The sequence below is a fragment of the Neoarius graeffei genome, chromosome 27 (genome assembly GCF_027579695.1).
Source record: "Neoarius graeffei isolate fNeoGra1 chromosome 27, fNeoGra1.pri, whole genome shotgun sequence".
Lineage (NCBI taxonomy): Eukaryota > Metazoa > Chordata > Actinopteri > Siluriformes > Ariidae > Neoarius > Neoarius graeffei.
The window spans coordinates 524,817-539,204 of record NC_083595.1 but is presented as its reverse complement, the minus strand read 5'-3'; the positions used below and the strand labels follow the sequence as shown (position 1 = coordinate 539,204).

The 14,388-nt window shown below is 41.9% G+C and overlaps 1 protein-coding gene across 1 annotated transcript in view; it reads left to right on the top strand.

Annotated features, from left to right (window-relative positions):
- The first annotated feature begins 2,760 nt into the window (after nt 1–2,760).
- Nucleotides 2,761–14,388, top strand: part of LOC132874726 (zinc finger protein 271-like) — a 63,215-nt gene continuing 51,587 nt past the window's right edge. The window contains exon 1 of the mRNA XM_060911098.1: nt 2,761–2,905. The gene's annotated coding sequence lies outside the window, so the exon portion shown is untranslated. The remainder of the gene's footprint in view (nt 2,906–14,388) is intronic.

Sequence of the window (14,388 nt, the reverse complement as noted above, 5' to 3'; positions counted from 1 at the left end):
CTTCGCAGATGCTCTGCTCGCACCTCCCAAAAATTGTGACCACCGCAGACAGCGTCGCAGACAAGAGGGCTCTGATTGGTCCACTCTACATCCACTGTACACACACTTCCGCTTCCCTACTTTCCCGGTTTGGTTTGTTTTCACGACCGCCATTTTTAAAAACATGAGCGAAGATGGAGCAGCATGAAGAGCGGTTGATCGAGGAAGTGAGGAAGTACGTACATCTATATGACTCCAGTTCTAGTCATTATAAGTAACCCGAGGATAAACACTCCACTAACCACACCCACCAACTACTCCTAGCGATTTCACGACTTCGCGCCCCCTTGCGTTGTGGCGGTGAATAACATCGTGCACGCCTATTACTCCCCGCTCAATGATAAATTACAACTGTCTGCGAAAAGCTATCTCCGAAAGCCTTGTCGCAAGAGCATGCAGAGGCCTTTACCATCTCTGGACCCCATATTGACCTCAGTGGGTCAGGTATGCTTCTCTGTCACACACAAGAACAATAATCACAATATTCGTGCATTATTCCAGGCAGATATCACCACTATCCCCTCTGTGGTTCAATACTGGACTGGTCTTGTTGGTGACCTGAACTGGAGCAGTGTGTGGAGCCTCCCATACAGATACTTCCTTACAAAGTAAGGGAGGTGTCTTTCAAACTGATTCATAGATACTATCCTGCCAAGCATTATATGCTTAAGTTTAAGAGAGACATTTGTGTGGACTGTTCATTGTGTGAGACAGACCCGGAAACAATAATGCACCTGTTCTGGCAATGTCCCTTTACCATCACATTCTGGACAGAAATAACCTGGTACATTAAAGCCAAACTTGACTCTGATTTTTCTCTGTGTTGGAAATATGTACTGTTTGGTTTCTATAACAACAAAATAAAAAGAATTATATATAAATTTGTTGATAATTTTAGGAAAATGCCATATTCATAAAGCCAAGTTTAGTCATTCAAAACCTTCATTTATAGCCTTCAGAAAGGAAACTGAACAGGAAATCAAAATCACCTCTAACTCCAAAAACAAGAAAGCTGCTAAATTTTTTCATTTGTGCTTATTATTTTGTTTTTATTTGAAAACTCCCCCTGGCTCTTGGTTTGTTGTTTGTGTGTGTATTAATAACTGTATTTATATTTTGTTGCTGTTATTTTCAATAAAGATAAAAAAAGAGAGAGTGCTTGTGTTGCGTGGATAATTTTAGACTGCAGGCAGCTGCTCTACTGTGTTTATCATAGAAATACCCAATAAAAAAGTAGCTTGTATGGCCATTGCCATGCTACTTGATCAATAAAAGAGTTAAGCTACTGAAAAGCTATTTGATTCAGTAAATAGTGATGTTACTGAGAAATTTAGTTAAGTTACTCATGATGCTACTTGTAGTGACGCTACTGCCCAACACTGAATTTCCCTTTGGACGGACACTTTTTGTAGACATCAACAAGATTTTGACAGAAAGCTTCTTGGGCAGGGGGCGGCACGGTGGTGTAGTGGTTAGCACTGTCGTCTCACAGCAAGAAGGTCCCGGGTTCAAGCCCAGCAGCTGATGGGGGCCTTTCTGTATGAAGTTTGCATGTTCTCCCTGTGTCTGCATGGGTTTCCTCTGGGTGCTCCAGTTTCCCCCAAAGGCATGCAGGTTAGGCTAATTGGTGGCTCTAAATGTGAGTGTGAATGGTTGTTTGTGTCTATGTGTCAGCCCTGCAATGACCTGGCAACTTGTCCAGGGTGTACCCTGCCTCTCGCCCATAGTCAGCTGGGATAGGCTCCAGCTTGCCTGCGACCCTGTAGGACAGGATAAGCAGCAACAGATAATGGATGGATGGAGCTTCTTGGGCAGTGGTGCCTAATTGCTGCGACAGAAAAGCATTCACCCTATCATCTAGAGATTGGGAGTCCAAATCCTGATGTTCTCAAAAGTCAGGAAGGGAGAGGTGTCAACTGCAAGTTACACTAGCCAAATGTCTATGAGTTCCTACATATAGAAATGGGTAGACAGCTGGTGTGTGATGCTGTATGAGCAGCAGTTCAAATAGATGCTGGCTTTATGTGCCCCAGAGGAGTCTTTATTATTCCAGCCCCAGAGAATTTTAGCTTCTGGCAGAAAACAAACAAACAAACAAACAAAAAACCCCAATCCGGACATGTTCAGAACAACCAAATGGGTCCAGGCATGCAACATTACACTTTTTAAAATTACATTATAGTTGTTATTAGTAGAAGTGTGTGAGGGTTAAGTCAGTATCTCACTGGGCTGCGACAGCCTGCGACTAGTTGGAGACACAACAATTGTGATAAAATATGTGAATTAGCGACAATTTTCACTTGGAATCACACTGAATTGATATTCACATATTTTATCGCAATTGCTGTGTCTCCAACTAGCCGCAGGCTGTCGCAGCCCAGTGAGATACTGGCTGAAGAACTCGCACTTCCTGTCTCACGGAAACTGACTTGAGAAGGGTTCGTGACAGCTTTGCGACACCAGCGATGCATTTGCGGCTATTTTGAGAGAAATTTTGTCGCACTAATTTTTTGAACATGTTCAAAATATCAGCGATGAAGGGGCGACACTTTGCAACTCATGCGAGGAAATTGAGAAGTCCCGCGAATGTTTCAAGACACTTGAAACTACCTCGCGCATGACGTTCGCAATTTGTCGCAGCCCAGTGAGATACTGGCTTTTGGGTTCGGCTGGGATAGGCGTCCTCTACCCTGAAACTCCGCTCCAGTCCAGGTGGTGGCGGTAACGCGTCCAGTAGCTGCTTCTCCAACCGCCAGAAAACACTGGAGAAGAAAAAGCCGCTGCTCGCCTGAGCCGCTTTAGCCCCTCGAGTTATAAAAATAAAAACGCGTTATTGTGTCTGGCTCTGAGGATTTAAAACCCTGAGGTAAGTTAAACTGAAGGTGTGCGGTCGAATCCCAAATATATCTCCACTTTACTGTTTTAGGAACTCCGTTCAGTATGAAATAATGCCGTGTGCACCCTAGATAGTGCACTATTTATCCACTCAGGAGAGAGTTGTAGTTTGGCTAACCTGCTTAGTTGTATATTGAAAGTATTTAAAGCTTCACTTCAAGTTTATTTCCATCACGGGTTTTTTTCCCTCTTTCTCTAAATTGTGACTTTCTCGCAATTCCAGCTTTTTATTTCTCAAAATTCCGACTTGATTTCTCACAGACTTTTTTTTTCTCGGGGCTTTTATTTTTTAAAATTATTATTATTATTATTATTATTATTATTATTATTATTAAGCTAATCAGGCAGAATCACCCCCTCTGCAGTGTGTTGAGCAGAAAGCTTTACACACTGAAAATGGATGAAATCATAGGGGAGGGTGATTCTCTTTTTGGGGCAACATTTCATGTCCGCATGTTTTACTTGCCCTGATTTTTGCCCAAACTGTGCCAAATATTAAAAAATAAGGTAAATCAATGATGTGTCAAGTGTTTGCCAAACATTATATGCAATTCAAATGCATTTAAAATATTATTTCATATTTTACACACCTTTTTGGTATCACATGCACTTAATTTTACTGTGTCCCACAGTGCCAGGTAATCAACATCATCTAGTAGAATGACATAAAAAAAAAAATTTATATAAAAAACTCTTTTTCACAGTTGAATAGACCAAACTAAGTTTTATTAAATCATGTAATTTAATATGGTAAAGTTCTATTTCTTATATACTATTTTAATCCTACTTTATATGTCTCAGTAGTAATTTTCCCCCCTGTTAGAATGAGTGTCATTGCGATGTAATAAAAAACTACAATTCCATACGAGCCATTTACAGGAAGTGACATCATTTTGGAGGCATTTTCAAACTGTGGAAACTGAGGTAAGCTTCTACTAAGACTCTCTCCTCACTATTTTTTATCTTAAACATGTTACTCCCTTATGGATCAAGCTTAAAGTTCCCCCCTGTTAAGCTAACTTAAGTGGAATGTTAATTCAGTTTTTTTTTTTTTTTAATATTCAATTTAGTTATTAAAGTAGTGTTAATCTACTGAAGGTCAGATAGCTAATTTTTCATCTATTAAGGAGCTAGCATGAGATTAGCGAAAAATTTTCCACCCTGTCGGGTTCCCCCCTGTTAGAACTATGAGCCTAACAGGGGGGAATGGGAATCTTCCAGGGTGGAAATATTTAAATTATATTATTGTTGTTATTATTATTATTATTATTATTATTATTATTGTCATTATTACTATTGTTATTGTTATCGAACCTGCAGTTCATGGCAAGCCCTCTTTACAGATGTGGGCTTTTGTCAACTAAACACCTGGAAGAGCTGACAGACGCATCCATGTACAACACTGTATCCAAATCCTGTGCCTATGGAGAATGTGGCACTTGTAAGACCACGGCCATCCCAACACTCCGGCCTGCCACAAATGGTCCCCTGAAATTCCAGCAATGGGCAACAGAATGCATTTCATCAGAGGACAAGAAATCCATCATAACAGTGAAGAAAGAGCGTACCATAACGGAGGATGAGGCTAACGGAATTCCAAGACAGGATGGTGAAATTCAGATGCCACCTATTTAACATCCGCTGGCAATACAGGGCATACAGGGAGCTGAGGGAGAATCTGCTGAGCCACGAGTGCCTGCTGCACATAGACTTTAGTGAAAATTATGTGTGCCAATACAGTGATGAGGTGCAGTCTGTGCATTTTGGGGGGTCCCACCAGCAGGCCACCCTCCACACAGGCGTGCTGTATACAGCACAGAATCCTCCCCTTCCGTTCTGCTCAATCTCACCCAGCAGACGGCATGACCCGCCGGCAATATGTGTCCACCCAGTGCTGGATATGATCAAGACAAAGTTCCCCGAAGTCAGCTGCCTGCACTTTTTCAGTGATGGCCCAGCGACACAGTATCGACAGAAGGGGAACTTTTTTCTTCTATCCAGGGAACCATTCAAAAATGGGTTTCAAGAGGTGACCTGGAGTTTCTTTGAGGCCAATCACGGCAAAGGGGCTCCAGACGGTGTTGGGGGCACCCTCAAACGTTCAGCAGACAGGCTTGTTTGCATGGGCATTGACATACCATCTGCTGAAATGCTCTACACAAAACTGAAGGAGCGGGAATCGGCTGTGCAGCTGTTTTTTACAAGGGAGGAGAGTGTGGAGGCCAAAGTGCATGAAATGTTACAGGTAAGAGTTTTATTTTACCCCAGACTTGTGCCACACCCACCTATAATGGCGTTTCAGACTTGTATTGATATGCACTCTCATTCATTTGCCATCTTTCTGTTGTATTTTAAATAGCTACCCCCATTGACAGCCATCAAAGGGACCATGCGCATACACCAGGTCCTCAGCAAACAGAGAAGCAAGATCCTCTACAGAGATGTCTCTTGTTTCTGTAGAAGACAGCAGGGGGTGATCGACTGCCCCTGCTATGAGCTGAAAGAGGCAGTCTTGCAAGAGGAGGAAGCTCAAGGGCAAGAGATGACGAGAGCCTCTCGGCCAGAGGTATTCGGCGCCGACCATGTCGGAAGGTGGGTTGTGGTCGAGTACGACCACGACTTCTACCCTGGAGTCATAACTCGGGTAGAAGATGGAAATGTGGAGGTGGACTGTCTACACAAAAAAGGGATCAACAAATTTTACTGGCCAAGCCCAAGGCGAGATATAAGCTGGTACGATGAAAGCCAGGTGCTCTGCCTCATCGAGCCAACAGCCGAACCAACAGCTCATGCAAGATACTTGCAGCTTAATACAGCCACATGGAAACTCATTGAAGAGCAAATGTAATGAACCATAATGATTAACTGATATGTGAATGAAATTATATGTATGATGATATGTGATGATATATGTGATTTGTGTTATTGTTATTGTTAGGCTATAATAGCTAAATGTTGTTGTTTTTATTATTGTTATAATGGCTAAATTGAAACGTATGCCATACCGCAGATGAAATGAAATATGTGATGATTTGTGTTTTTCATTGATAACTTTTAAATGTTTGTTCCTCAAACTTTTATTCACATCTTTTAAGGATTACATAACTAAATAAAAAATAAGTATTGTGTGAAATAGGTGTTGTTGTATGATTTTAAATACTGAAACACTGCTTCCACCCTGTTATGTTCCATTCCACCCTGTTAAGTTAAATGGTTTTTTTTAAATATTTTGACATAATCACTAACTCTTGTTAATATGTTTGTGCTACATTGGAAGGTTAGGAATATTAAATGCACCTATATATGTAGGTTTGAAGAGATGACAATTTGTCCAGTGATGTCAGTAAAAGGGATGTTCAAAAAAGTCATTTCATATAGGATACACCCATATACTGTTTTATTATCAAATAACTTTTTATAGATTAAAACTAAATCCTATTATGGGATCAAAAAGGACAAATTATTACTATGAAAATGTTCTTATTCATCAATATTACTATATTGAACTATATGCAGTTTATAGGTTAATGTCCCTAACAGGGTGGAACACTTTCAGCAACAACATTTAATAAAACTACCTGTAATTATTACTATATTCATCCCTGAGCTTGACCTTTATGCATTTCTTATAAACATGTCAATATTGAAAAACAATATGAAAAAATATATTCCACGAGTATTTTTTTCCCCAACTTTACAAACCTGAAATGTTGCCGCAAAAAGAGAATCACCCGGGACTGTTTTAGGCATGGTTTCCCGAACAGGGAGGTCTTGTTGTTGGAAGAATCGTATGGTGTTGAGCTCGAAACCTCTTATCCCTGGAGAGAGAGAACTGTGTCTAACAATTAGTTCTGGCAGCAATGAAACCTCTTACTTTAACTCAGGGCTGGTTTTATACGCAGGGCTTTATTAGGCACGAGTGTTGGGAGTAACGCGTTACAAAAGTAACCAATTACTGTAATGCATTGCTTTTTGCAGTAACACGGTAATGTAAGGCATTACAGAAAAAAATTTGGTAATATTTTACTCGGTACAAATGTCAGTAATGTGCGTTACAATGCATTTTTAACCTGGAATGAAGTGGGTTTTTTTCCTTCATACAAATTCGCCAAAATCACGCGAGATCAGCAGAGGTGAAACGTCCGCGCAAAATGTTTCGCTTCCTTTTCCTTTATTAGGCTAGTCAGACAGAAGAGAGAGATGAGTGAACCTGCAGCTGATCTAACGTCGGATAGCACATTCTCCAGATGGGCACACGCCCATTACTTGTGAAAAATAAGGATGTGAAGAACATCGTAGTCAAATGCACTTTGTGTGCTAAACCTAAAGAACGGTCCACCTCCCGAAATAGCACCAGTAATTTAACTAAACATTTACAGAGGTGCCACAGTAACATAGCCTGGCTAACGTGACTTCAAAGCTCTCTGAGCATTTGGTCTGGCCAAGCTATTAAGCCAAAACGTTTCCCAGAGCCCGTGGTTGACCCGCCTCCCTGAAATGCCTCAGTTTGCTACTGGTCGAAGCCAGAAAAGGCTGTGACGAAGCTTAAACCAATCACATCACTCTTTCGTCTGACGTATGCGACGCGACAGGGCTAACTGGTAGATTAAACTCTTACCGAAGCCGGTCGGGAGCAAGGCGAAAACGTCCTTCTTTCAATAAATGCCTCCAGGGCTGCTCCTTGCTCCGTTTTCATTGAGAACTTCCCGTTGAATGCTTTCAATACAGCATCTACCGCTGTGTTAAAGGCTTGCCGCTGCTTCATGTTCGTGATGTGAATAAAGCGCTTCCGGCATAGATTCTGTAAACAATCTATGGCTTCCGGTCGCAGTTCTACTACGTCACTGCCTTGAACACGCCTCTACCCAGGGCCGTTGGAGATGCTCAAAGTTGATTGGTTCCCGATTTTTCGGGAGCTTGGAAATGCTGTAGATAGCCTGCCTGGCCAGACTAAGCTCGGAACAGGCCCTCGTGTTGCGTCACGCTTAGGATGGGCGGGCCCAGGCTAACAGTAACATGAAGTTAGCAAGGAAGCAAGCGGAGGATGAGAGTGGCGATAAAATCACCAAGCAGCCAAAATTAACGTTCTGCCGCTCTGAGATGCTCCTTCAGCCTCAGGAGGTGAGGAAGCTTGTGGCGGAGATTGTTGTTGAAGATATGCTGACTGTTTGTTTACATTTTTGTCCTGTATAACTGAGGTTTTTTTTCTGGTCGGAAGTCAGACTAAAGTGATTGAGCTGCCTTTCCTTCGAGGGCTAATAGGCCTAATCACTTCAATATCAGTAAAAGCACTTTGATTTTGTTATTTCTAATTCTGTTTTTCTAAATGTGACTGGGTAGCCTCATATAGCTAATAGTCATTGTCTAGCTGTGATTTAAAAGGCTTGTGGGGTTTTTTTCAGGCCAGTTTTATTGTAGGCTACGATTTGCCATAATATGTTCATTTTTGTTAAATTTCTGAAATGGAGTCATATCCCTTAGGGCTAATCTTTTTTTTTTTTTTTTTATGAAGCATAAACTATGCTTAATGCTGTAAACTTGAAAACAATAAAGGCATAGAAATGCTAATTTTGTATCCTGTAATATCTTTAGACATTACAATACAGTTCAATTAATGTTAATATGAATAGGCCTAAAGTTACAGTATTTCTGTCACAGTTTGCCAGACTTTCACCTTTTGTCTGTTCTTGCGATGATTGTTCCTTGTATTGTGCCATGAGCATCACTGTGGCTATTATATTCTAGTGTTTTTAACCATCAGCCTAGCTCAGTCAGATACCACATCACCTTCCACTGGATGTGTGATGAGCTAATTGAGCGTCTTGAGCTACATTTAGATTGCCAAATCCATACTTCCAGTTATTTTGATGAGAGCAACTTAAAAGTAATGCAATAGTAGTGTAATGCCTTACATTTTAAATACAGTAATATTGTAATGTAACTAATTACTTTAAAATGACAGTGACAAGTAATAGTAAATAATGCAAAACAGTTTTGAAGTAACTTGCCCAACACTGTTAGGCACTGCAAACTCATTCTTCTACATGTTTCTTCTTCTTAAACTTATTCATCTTCCGTACAAATTTCGATTTCGAATAACCCAATAACCGTACATCGCACACAGACAAACAATACATCAAAACGTGTGGCTCGATCGGACTCGCTGTGCTATTACTTTGTTCAGCATTCTACGATTTTTTTAGCGACGTAGTCGCGAAAAAAATCACACAATTTCCCATTCATTTCAATGGGAATAAATGAAAAAAATCACACATTTTCAACGTTTTTCAAACATCTGCTGCTCTGGCATGCTTTCACCAAAGGGGTGTTCACACGGCAACTTTTACTCCGGTGTAGCACCGGGGCTGCCCCGGTAGAGCGTTCACACGGTACAAAGTTATACCGGTGTAGCCCCTGAAAGCTGCTTAAACCGGTGCAAATCTAACCCTGCTCGGGAGGTGGTTTAAAGCAGGGATGAGAGTTTTCCGCTTTTTGGCGGAATTCCGCTTTTTTTCAGTCAAAATGGACCTTTTTTATATTGTTGCAAATCCGTTGAGAAAATTTTAGGGGGGTAGGGTATAGGGATGTTAACCAATGACCATTTGACCGGTGGTTGACCAAATCAACGTCAACTGGTTAATTTTTTTTTGGTTGTCAGTTAAAAAAAAAATCAATCGTTTTGAAGCTGCCGATTTTGGAGCGGAGAACCTGGAATTCTGTGTTTGTAAACGCTTGGGGCATGCCATGCGGTGTAAGGATGACAGCTGACGAATCAGAAACACCCATTCAGTCATGTCCCGCCCTCCCGCCCCAGTTAAAGACAGCTAACAAATCAGAAACACCCATTCAGTCATGTCCCGCCCCAGTTAAAGACGGCTAACAAATCAGAAACACCCATTCAGTCATGTCCCACCCTCCCGCCCCAGTTAAAGACAGCTAACAAATCAGAAACACCCATTCAGTCATGTCCCGCCCCAGTTGAACACAGCTGCCACTCGGCGAAAGAAAAAAGTGTAGACACAGGCTTTTTAGCTTACAAATTACTATTCTGTTCTTTTTTTTTAAATTATTATTAGAAGGCACATCGAGTTTAGTCCTGCCAAAGCACTCTTCAAAACACTTAAGATCACCGCTAAGATGTTGTCGGGTTGACTGTTGATGAACTATATTAGAGATGTTAAATGCGATTTATTTGGATACTGTTCAAGAGGTCTATATTTCGTGTTGGTTCGTAGTGATTTTTGTTAGCGTCTGCTGTTATTGTTTAGAACTAGCTCGTGCATAACTGGGACAGTGTCTTAAAGGGGCAGTGTCATTAAATTAAAGGGATGGTTCAAACACCATTAAAAGCATAGAAACTTGTACTAAGTGGATTCTAATAAGTGTATTTATTAATGACTGTGCCTTATTTATGTGTTTATTGCTATTTATTCATAAATATTTCTTATTTCACTATGATTATTTCTAGTCCTATTTGAACTGGGGGTTACGTCGTGCATTCTGAAAGTATGTTTCGGTCTGTAGCCAACAATGCATGTTATTGCAGATCATATCTCTCCACACAAACTAAAGGCGCGGATGCCGACTTTTTCACGGCTGAATCGCGCAGATCCGATTGCTTTCCTTTGAGCATACAGAAGGAGTTGTTAGACAGGGAGCAAAAGAAAGCAAGGCTGGAGCATGTGAAAAATCAAGAGGAGTTGGCTAAAAAGAGGGAGAGGACCAACAAGCTTTTAGCTCTTGCTAAAAAGCTCAAAATAAAGAAGAAATAAATTTTCTACACCATGAAACTGAAATAGGGGCGGCACGGTGGTGTAGTGGTTAGCGCTGTCGCCTCACAGCAAGAAGGTCCTGGGTTCGAGCCCCGGGGCCGGCGAGGGCCTTTCTGTGTGGAGTTTGCATGTTCTCCCCATGTCCGCGTGGGTTTCCTCCGGGTGCTCCGGTTTCCCCCACAGTCCAAAGACATGCAGGTTAGGTTAACTGGTGACTCTAAATTGACCGTAGGTGTGAATGTGAGTGTGAATGGTTGTCTGTGTCTGTGTGTCAGCCCTGTGATGACCTGGCGACTTGTCCAGGGTGTACCCCGCCTTTCACCCGTAGTCAGCTGGGATAGGCTCCAGCTTGCCTACGACCCTGTAGAAGGATAAAGCGGCTAGAGATAATGAGATGAGATGAGATGAAACTGAAATAGTTGTATATATTGTAAATAGACAAACACTTTATAGAACCAACGGAAAAATGTATTCATAAATCATATAAACCATTATTTAATATAGCAGTGAATGTGTTACCTTAGTTTGGATTTAGAGCAGCAAATTTGAAGTATCATGTTGGTGCTCACCTGGAATGTATATGCAAAATTGATCACAAAAGGCCTATGTCAATGTTTCCTTTACATAGGTGTAGTTGATCTTTATCAAATGAAAGTTTAAGTAATGTATGTACTTGAAAGAGAGTTCTACTTTTGTATGAGTGTCAATTTTGTAAGCAAACAGGGTATGGTATTTCAACAACATTTGTAAAAATTTTCATGATAAAATAAATGGTTTTTAGGGTAAAAAATATCTAAAATCCATGAGCTCCCGGGGGCTTCTCCCCCTGGGCCCCCACCGGGGCTTCGCCCCTGGACCCCACTGGGGGCCTATGGCCCCCAGACCCCCGGCTAATTTTTCAGATTTTTTCATCACAAGCCACTCTCATCCCTGTTAAAGGGGTGTTCACACGGCACATATTTGCATCGATGCTGCACCGATGTATTTTGTTGCGATATATCTTAACACCGGTGTAAATTTTGTGGGTCGTTCACACGTCACAAACCTGCTTTCTAGAGAGAAGCGTGTTAGCACTGGTGCAGCCCCACTTGCGCTCACACAGCAGTTTTTGCGACCGTGCTATATGATAGTAATAATGAAAATGAAATATGCGCATGCGTGAAAATGTACTTCCTTTTCCCGGTTGTCATGGCATCACCAAGCGCCGGGAAAACAACGTGGATGAAGACACCAGTGTTGCCAGATACTGCTGACGTTTTCCAGCCCAAAATATGTTCAAATCCGCCAAAATGCACTTAGAACCGCCCAATCTGGCAACACTGGAAGACACGCAGTTTTGTTGTTGTTGATATTCACCATTTTGGAAGCGCAAAATACCAGGATGCAAATTATGCAATGCCCATATGTAACCAACTCTCCTCACGCGTAGCGAGTCTACCCCTGTAGCGTTCAGACGTCCCGTTTTATATCGGTGCTGCCCCACAAACTAGCATTTACTCCGGAGTAAATTTCTTAAACCACCTCCCGAGCAGGGTTAGATTTGCACCGGTTTAAGCAGCTTTCAGGGACTACACCGGTATAACTTTGTATCGTGTGAACGCTCTACTGGGGCAGCCCCAGTGCTACACCGGAGTAAAAGTTGCCGTGTGAACACCCCTTAAGAAATTTACTCCGGAGTAAATGCTAGTTTGCGAAAACTGTAAATCCTATCGTTTAGGTAGAGACATGATTCAAACTTTAAAATGGAGACAAAATTCTCCTGTGTGGATCTGGCGTTCAACTTTTTTGCTAGGTTGTATACTTTTTGATCAGTCACAGATCAATCACCATGATCAATTCTGGAGAAATTCAGACTTTATAATGGGTGTCTATGCAGTCGAGCTAGAGTGAGCTAGAGTGTACACAGCTTTAAAAAAATGCCCTACATTTCTCATTTAAACTGTGTTTTCAGCCACAAATTTCACTCTACACATATAATTTTCTCAAAAGTTGGAATCACACTTGTCTTGATTCACACGATGTGTCTACCTAAACGATAGGATTTACAGTTTTCGCACAAGAAGCCTCAAAGTGACAGGTTCACAGCCCGACTGCCCAATTGACTCCCATTATAATCCTGACAGCGCTTTTACTACAAAATCAGAAATGTCAGTTGTTTTCAACTCGCTCTGTTGTCCACATTTTTTACACTAGGGACAAAAAAATTACATCAGTGTGTTCATGAGAGCCTTGTAGCGCTCAATGTGAAAGAATTTTGTGGAAATCTCTTTTAGTTTTCGTGTAAATTGCCATTGTTCAAGGAGAAGAAATTCTGAGAAAATGCTCTCTGTGCCAGTGATATTATGTGTCTGCCTCCACCTGTGCACCGTCACCATGGCAACCAGCTCCAGTCAGGGAGCAGATGGGGGAGGGGCTGCTCTCTCTCTCTCAAACACACACATGATCATAGCATCGTAGCATCATAGCAAGTCACACATTCACACAGTACAGTACAACTCCTGCAATAGCGACTGCTACGGCCACTGCATCACTCTCACGATTTCCCACAGGGGAATTGTCTAGTTAAACTTATTCATTCATGGATGTGTTCTCTCTCCCTTACTTTTTATCCTTTATACAGATATGTTTAAGAGTGTCTATGTAAACAGGCACATTGTAAGTTTGTTACACAATAATGAATACAGCCATGGTCCAGTCTTGGAGGATTTTGTTAGGTGGTGTGATCTTTCTTTCTTGGTGCTTAATACATCCAAAACAAAAGACATGATTATTGATTTTAGAAATCAGGCTCCAAACCATGATCCCACAGTCATCAAGGGCCAATCTGTTAAACGCGTGGATAATTTACAAGTATCTTGGGATTGTCATTGATGATAAATTGACTTTTAACAAGAACTGCGAAGCAGTATGCAAGAGGGCACATCAGCGGTTGTTTTATCTTCGGAAATTGTTCCATTTTAACATTGATAAAACTATGCTGACCTTATTTTATCGTGCTTTTATTGAGTCATTGTTATCTTTTGCCTATGTGTCTTGGTTTGGTAATCTGTCACTACAGGAAAAAAACTCCCTGAACCAAATAAATGGGCTGGGTGGCTAATTGAGAAGCCTCAACCCACCATGTCTTCTCTTTATGACATACAGTTACAACGTAAAGCTACCTGTATTCTTAAAGATGGCTCACACCCTTTGCATGGTGAGTTCCAGCTCCTTCGCTCTGGTTGTGGTTTTGGGGTCCCTAAGGGAAGGACAAAACGGTACAGAAAGAGCTTTGTACCAACAGCAATTGTATTGCTGAACAGTAAGGCCCAGAGGTGAATAATTTTGTTCTCGTCTCGTCTTCTTCCGCTTTATCCGGGACCGGGTCGTGGAGGCAGCAGTCAAAGCATGGAAGCCCAAACTTCCCTTTCCCCAGACACCTCGGCCAGCTCCTCGGGAAGAACACCGAGGCGTTCCCAGGCCAGCCGAGAGACATAGTCCCTCCAGTGTGTCCTGGGTCTTCCCCGGGGCCTCCTCCCAGGGGGACATGCCTGGAACACCTCCCCAGGGAGGCGTCCAGGAGGCATCCGAAAAAGATGCCCAAGCCACCTCAGCTGATTCCTCTCTATGTGGAGGAACAGCGGCTCTACTCCGAGCTCCTCCCGAGTGACTGTGCTTCTCACCCTATCTCTAAGGGAGCGCC